We start from the raw sequence: 6333 nt of genomic DNA, 5'->3' as shown, positions 1-6333 counted from the left end.
TTGTAATCTATAGGGATTTCTAGGGATGTCAGGAAATAGGCAGGGGCTGGTGCCTGATACATTGTTATCTAAAACCTATTCTGGGTGCTGTGAAGTACATTTTGGCAGGATAACCCAGTGTGGCAGAGTCCTCATCACCGTCCCGAGTGCAGCATGAGAATGAGAGATTCAGGTGGATTTGGGGGCTTGGAGGCCTTGGAACCACAGGGGCTTGCTTTCTTTGTGTGGTGATCATGGTGTAAGCACCTAGAATTGGAGTTTTTAACCTAGAATCTGGAAATTTAATTTTTTTAATTAAATATTTTGAAAATTACATTTTGACATAATTGATTTTCTTTGTAATCCTATGTACTTTGCTTTGTGCATTTAAAAATATAATTCTAAGCTGGGCATGGTGTTGCATGTCCACAATCTAACTATGGGGTGATTACTGGAGTTCTGGAGTTCTAAGCTACAGTAAGGTTAAAGCTGACAAGGTGTCCAAAATAAGTCTGGTACCAATATGGCAAGCCCCCTGGGAGTGGAGGAAAAATCAAGAAAGTCCCCCAGCATGTCAGGTGATCCATCTGAGGAGACTGCCTAAGGAGGGGCCAAACCAGCCCAGGTAGGAAAAAATGGAGTAGGTTAAAATTTCCTTCCATGTCAATCAGTATTAGGATGAGTGGCTGATCCACATCCTACTTGGGCAAGTTAGGGAAATGCAGTCTCAAAAAAAGCTCAATCTCTATTATTATACTATCTCTACATCTGTTTCTAAGTCTACATCTATCTCATCTATCTTTGTTGTTGTTGTTTAGTCAGTTGGTCATGTCCATCTCTTCATGACCCCATTTGGGGTTTTCCTTCTTTTTTTTTTGTGGGGCAATGAGGGTTAAGTGACTTGTCCAGGGTCACACAGCTAGTATCAAGTGTCTGAGGCCAGATTTGAACTCAGGTACTCCTGAATCCAGGGCCGGTGCTCTATCTATATATTTCTGAGAATGGATCCATGGGTTTCATCAGGGATTCTGCCAAAGGGGTACATGACAAAACATAAGATTAAGCACCCCTGCTCTGGACAAGTAGAGAACACAATGTGCTTGTATGAAATGAGTAACGATGAGAGGTGTAAGGTCAGAAGCCTCTCTGCATATCTGAATGACAGGTGGCTGAACTCACATCTTTCTCTAGGTTTTGTTTCCAAAACACAGGCCTTGGACGGTGGGAGGAGGGGGAAATGGAGGGAGAGCTTAAGACTGGCAGGGGTAGGACTCATTGGACAACTTGAGAGTTTCACTGGTAGCTTCCCTCCTCCCACCATGGATGGGTCTGTGTGGGTGCTGCAGATCTTGGGGAAGCTTTGGCAGCTCCAGGTGCCCACAGCTACTCTTGCCTCCACAAGGTCTCCAGGACCAGGGATACTTCATGTACTCCTAACATCAGCTGTTCCCAGAGATGCAGTTGTTCTAGTGGTTATTGTTGCCAATACAGGATCAAAGATCTAGAGTTGGAAGGAACTTGAGTCCAACCCTCTCATTTTACAGATGAGGAAACTGAGACCCAGAGAGGTGAAATTACTAACCCAAGGCCACTAACATAGGAAGGCACTGGGATTCAGATCTAGGTCCTCTAACTATAGCGCAGGCTCTTTCCTCTGTACTTGCACAGCCCCCTCTCCCAGATTGCTCAGAAGTGTTGTGCCCAACCAGTTATAGTCCCAACACTATCTTCTTTGTGACCAGCAGCATCCATCTTGGAGCCATGCCAAGCACTGTCCTTCCTTTGAACAAATACAGCTGGTCTCTTCAGGTTTCCAGCTTTTGATCGTGTCCTCAGTAGCTTCATGCTCTCTCTGAGTGAACTGCAAGGCCCAGTGTTAGCATTCTATACTCATCCCGGTCTGGGGTGGGGGTGGGGGGATGATGGTGGAGGTGGGGCAATCCTTGCTTGTTCTTAGGCTCTGCTAATAAGCAAAACAGCATAGACACACAGGCCTGTCCCAGCCATCAATAAGTGAGCTGGGTCTTTCCGACACAATTCTACTAGGAGCTGGGAGTCAAGTCAACAAGCATTTATTAAGTCCCTAGTATTTGCCAGTGCTATGCTAAAAGCTGGGGAGACAAAGAAAGGCAAAGACAGTCCTTGATTTCAAGTAGCTTATAGTCTACTGGGAAAGAAGACAACAAGCAAACAGTTATGTACAAGCAAGAAAACTGAGAAAACCCACTGAGATGAGTAGTTAAAAAATATATGTAGAGGTGGAAAAGGAAAGCTGAGGCCCCAGAAATAGGCAGAGACTATCCCATAGTCACAGAAAGTTTGTACCAGAACCAGGAACTTCTGACTCCAAGGGCCATACTCTTTTTACCTTCTTTGGTGCCCAAATGTTTATTTTTCATTTTAAAAATGCTTGATATTTCTTTTTTCTCCAATACTTTCATTTCTGAATGTATCCCTCCCTGCCACGCAATGAGTTCCCCCTTAGAACAAAGACTGAAAAAGAGAGAAAAAAGCAGTTCAGCACAACTAGCCAACATATCAACCAAGTCTAGTGTACAGTGTTCCATACCCATAGTCTCCCACTCTGCAAAAAAAAGGAGGGAAGTATCTTTTTGCTTTTTTTTTTTCAAGGCCAAGCTTGATCACTATCCTTACCCAGCATGCAGTTTTGTTTTCCTTTGTTATTGGTGTTGGTGTTGGTGGTGTTGGTGTTTGTATTGTTGGTAGTGGTGGTGGTGGTGGTGTTTGTGGTCTTTCCATGTCTAGTTTATGGTGTTTTTTTTCTTTTTAGATTTTCTTTCTTTATTTTATTTTCCAGTTACATGTAAGGGTACTTTTCAACATTCATTTTCATAAGATTTAGCGTTCCAAATTTTTCTCCCTCCTTCCCTCCCTTTCCTCCCCCCTCCACAAGATTGCAACCAGGTTATATATGTACAATCCACAAGTATTCTTTTTATCAGTTCTTTCTATAGGGGTACATAGTAAACTTCTTCATTAGTTTCTTGGGATTGTCTTGGATGATTGCATTGCTGAGAGTAGTTAAGTCATTCACAATTGCTCATTGAACAATATTGCTGTCACTATGCACAATGTCCTCCAAGCTCTGCTCACTTCGCTATACATCGATGTTCATTAGTCTTTCCAGGTTTTTTGGGGATCATCCTGTTTGTCATTTCCTGTAGCACAAGACCATTCCACTACAATCATATAGCACAGCTTCTTCCATCATTCCTCAATTGATGGACATTCCCTTGATTGTCAATTCTTAGCCTCCACCAAGAGTTGTTATAAATATTTCTTGTACAATTTTTCCCCCTTTTCTCTTTTTCATGATTACTATTGTTAACTGTTTCCCTTCCATCCTATTCCCTTCCCCATGATATTTATTCTATTATCCATCTTCTTTCATCCTATCACTCTTCTAAAGGGATTTGCTTCTGTCTGTCCCCTCCCCCTCTCTGCCATTCCTTCTTTTGCCCCTTTCTCTTTATCCCCTTCCCCTCCTATTTTCCTGCAGGGTTAGAGAGATTACTCCACCCAATTGAGTGTGTACATTATTCCCTCCTTGGGCCAATTCTAATGAGATTGAGGTCCTTGAGCCAATTCTGATGAGTGTTAGGATCATTTACTGCCCAGATTAAATAGATTACTCCACCCAGGTGTGTGTGTGTGTGTGTGTGTGTGTGTGTGTGTGTTAGTCCCTCCTTGAGGCAGCTCTGATGAGTTTAAGGTCTTTGAGCCTTTTCTCATGAGTGTAAAATTCATTTACTGCCCTGCTCCTCTCCTATCTCTTCCCCCACTTCATAAGCCTTTTCCTGTTTCTTTCATGTAAGATTTCACTTCTGCCCTTCCCCCTCCCCCAGTGAATTCCCTTCACCCCTCAATTTAACCCTAAAGATGTCATCACCTAGCTAAGTGACACAGTGGACAAAGCATCCCCCCTGGACCCAGGGGCATCCCAGCCAAAACACAGCCTCAGACACAAGACAGTCATCTGCTGTATGACCCCAGGTATGTCTCCCAGCTCCAATTTTTTATGGTTCTCTAGGGTCTTGTATTTGAAAGTCAAATTTGCCATTCAGTTCAGGTCTTTTCATCACATATATCTGAAAGTCTTCTTTTTCATTAAAGTCCCATTTTTTCCGCTGAAAGATTATGCTGAGTTTTGCTGGGCAGGTGATTCTTGGTTGTAATCCCATTTCCTTTGCCCTTTGGAATATCATATTCCATGCCCTCTGGTCCTTTAATGTAGAAGCTGCTAGATCTTGTGCTATCCTGAATGGGGCTCCACAGTACTTGAATTTTTTCTTTTTGGCAGCTTGCAATATTTTCTCCTTGACCTGAAAGTTCTGGAATTTGGCTATAATATTCCTAGGAGTTTTCCTTTTGGGATCTCTTTCTGGAGGTGATCAGTGGATTCTTTCAGTTTCTATTTTAGCTTCTTCTTCTAGAATTTCAGGGCAATTTTCCCTGAGAATATCTTGGAAGATGGTGTCTAAGCTCTTTCCTTGATCATAGTTTTCAGGTAGACCAATAATTTTCAAATTATCTCTCCTGGACATATTTTCCAGGTCAGCAGTTTTTCCCAGAAGATATTTCACATCACCCTCTATTTTTTTATTCATTTGGATTTGCTTTATTGTGTCTTGGTTTCTCATAAAGTCACTGGCTTCCATTTGTTCAATCCTAATTCTTAGGCAATTATTTTCATCAGAGAGCTTTTGTACCTCCTTTTCCATTTGGCCAATTTGACTTTTCAAGCTGTTGACATTTTTCTTATGTCTTTCCTGCATCACTCTCATTTCTCTTTCCATTTTTTCCTCTACCTCTCTAACTTTATCTTCAAAGTCCTTTTTGAGCACCTCTATGGCCTGAGACCAATTCATATTTTTCTTGGAAGCTTTAGATATAGGGGCCCTGATGTTGACATCTTCCTCTGAGGGTGCCCCTTGGTCTTCCTTGTTACTGAAGAAACTTTCTATGGTCCTAACCTTTCTCTGTCTGCTCATCTTGCCTTTCTTTTACTTGACTTTTAGCTCCTTAAAGTGGGGCACTGTTTCCAGGCTGCAGTATCCCAAGCTTAAGAAGTCCCAGGTGGTATGATTTAAGGAGAATCAGGTTCTTCACTCGCCCGACCTGTTTCCTGGTCCTAGATGACCCCAGACCAACTTGCTAATCAACCAGCTTTGTGTGTTGTGGTTGTTAGCTCCGGGGAGCCTGTGCCCCTCCCCCATCTGGGCCCCTGCTACTTGAGCCTACCTCCTGGTTCTCAGCAGGGGTCTAAAATCCAAGTTCTGCCTTAGCACCAGCATAGACCCCTGTAGTCTCTCCCCTGCTCAGGGCTCAGGCCCACTCACCAGACTGTGAGCTTAGTTCCAGACAACACTGGTGCTTCAGCTGATTCAGAGGCTCTGGGGTCTGCTCCTCTGGTGAGGGCCCTTCCTGGGACTGGATCTGTGTCAGGGTGACTGTGGGGTTGGACTCGACTCCTGTATCAGCATAGCAGCTCCCTCTTTCTGACCTTCCAAGCCATTCTTGGTTAGAAGATGATTTCAGCACATTCTTCTGTGAGTTTTTGCCGCTCTGGCCTTTTCCTCTGGTGTTATTTGGATGTTTTTTGGAGCAATCGTGTCATGAGTTGGGGAGATCACTGCCTTTCCTCCACCATCTTGGCTCTGCCCCCTAGTTTATGTTTTAATGAAAGAGCATATCCATTTAAAAAAAAAATTTTTTTGCAGGGCAGTGAGGGTTAAGTGACTTGCCCAGGGTCACACAGCTAGTGTCAAGTGTCTGAGGCTGGATTTGAACTCAGGTCCTCCTGAATCCAAGGCCAGTGCTTTATCCACTGTGCCACCTAGCGCTCCTCCATTTGGCTGCACAGGTTACTCTGTGAAATACTACCTAGTTTGGGAGTAGCACCAATCAACTAGCAAGACAACTCAGATCTGACTAAAAGAAAAGAAATGTTCCCATTGGGCTAGAAAATAATTTCATTCTCAAGGGATAATGGTCCCTTGAAACAGAGAGAAATATCTGAAGATGTCCTGTTTCTTATGCATAAGATCTCTTGAAAAAGGATTTTTTCTAACTTGTCTTACACAAAGCCCTTTAGGAGCCGGGGCTTTCTCTGCAGGCAGAACATACTGCTGGGTTTTCTGGGGATCTGTGGCTATAGGGATTGGTTCCACTGGGTGATATTCGGAATGACTTCTTTTTTTTTCCGCAATGACTTCCTAACAATTATTCAATATCATCTGGTGACAGAAAGTAAGGGTCAGGTAGCAAATCCTCCAAAAGGCTCTTTATCTGCTAAGTTGAAATCCTCCCAGGCCCAGATTGGTTTCTGCCTCT

Source organism: Dromiciops gliroides, chromosome 2, assembly GCF_019393635.1.
Source record: "Dromiciops gliroides isolate mDroGli1 chromosome 2, mDroGli1.pri, whole genome shotgun sequence".
Taxonomy (NCBI): domain Eukaryota; kingdom Metazoa; phylum Chordata; class Mammalia; order Microbiotheria; family Microbiotheriidae; genus Dromiciops; species Dromiciops gliroides.
Note: the sequence above shows the minus strand (reverse complement) of the source record.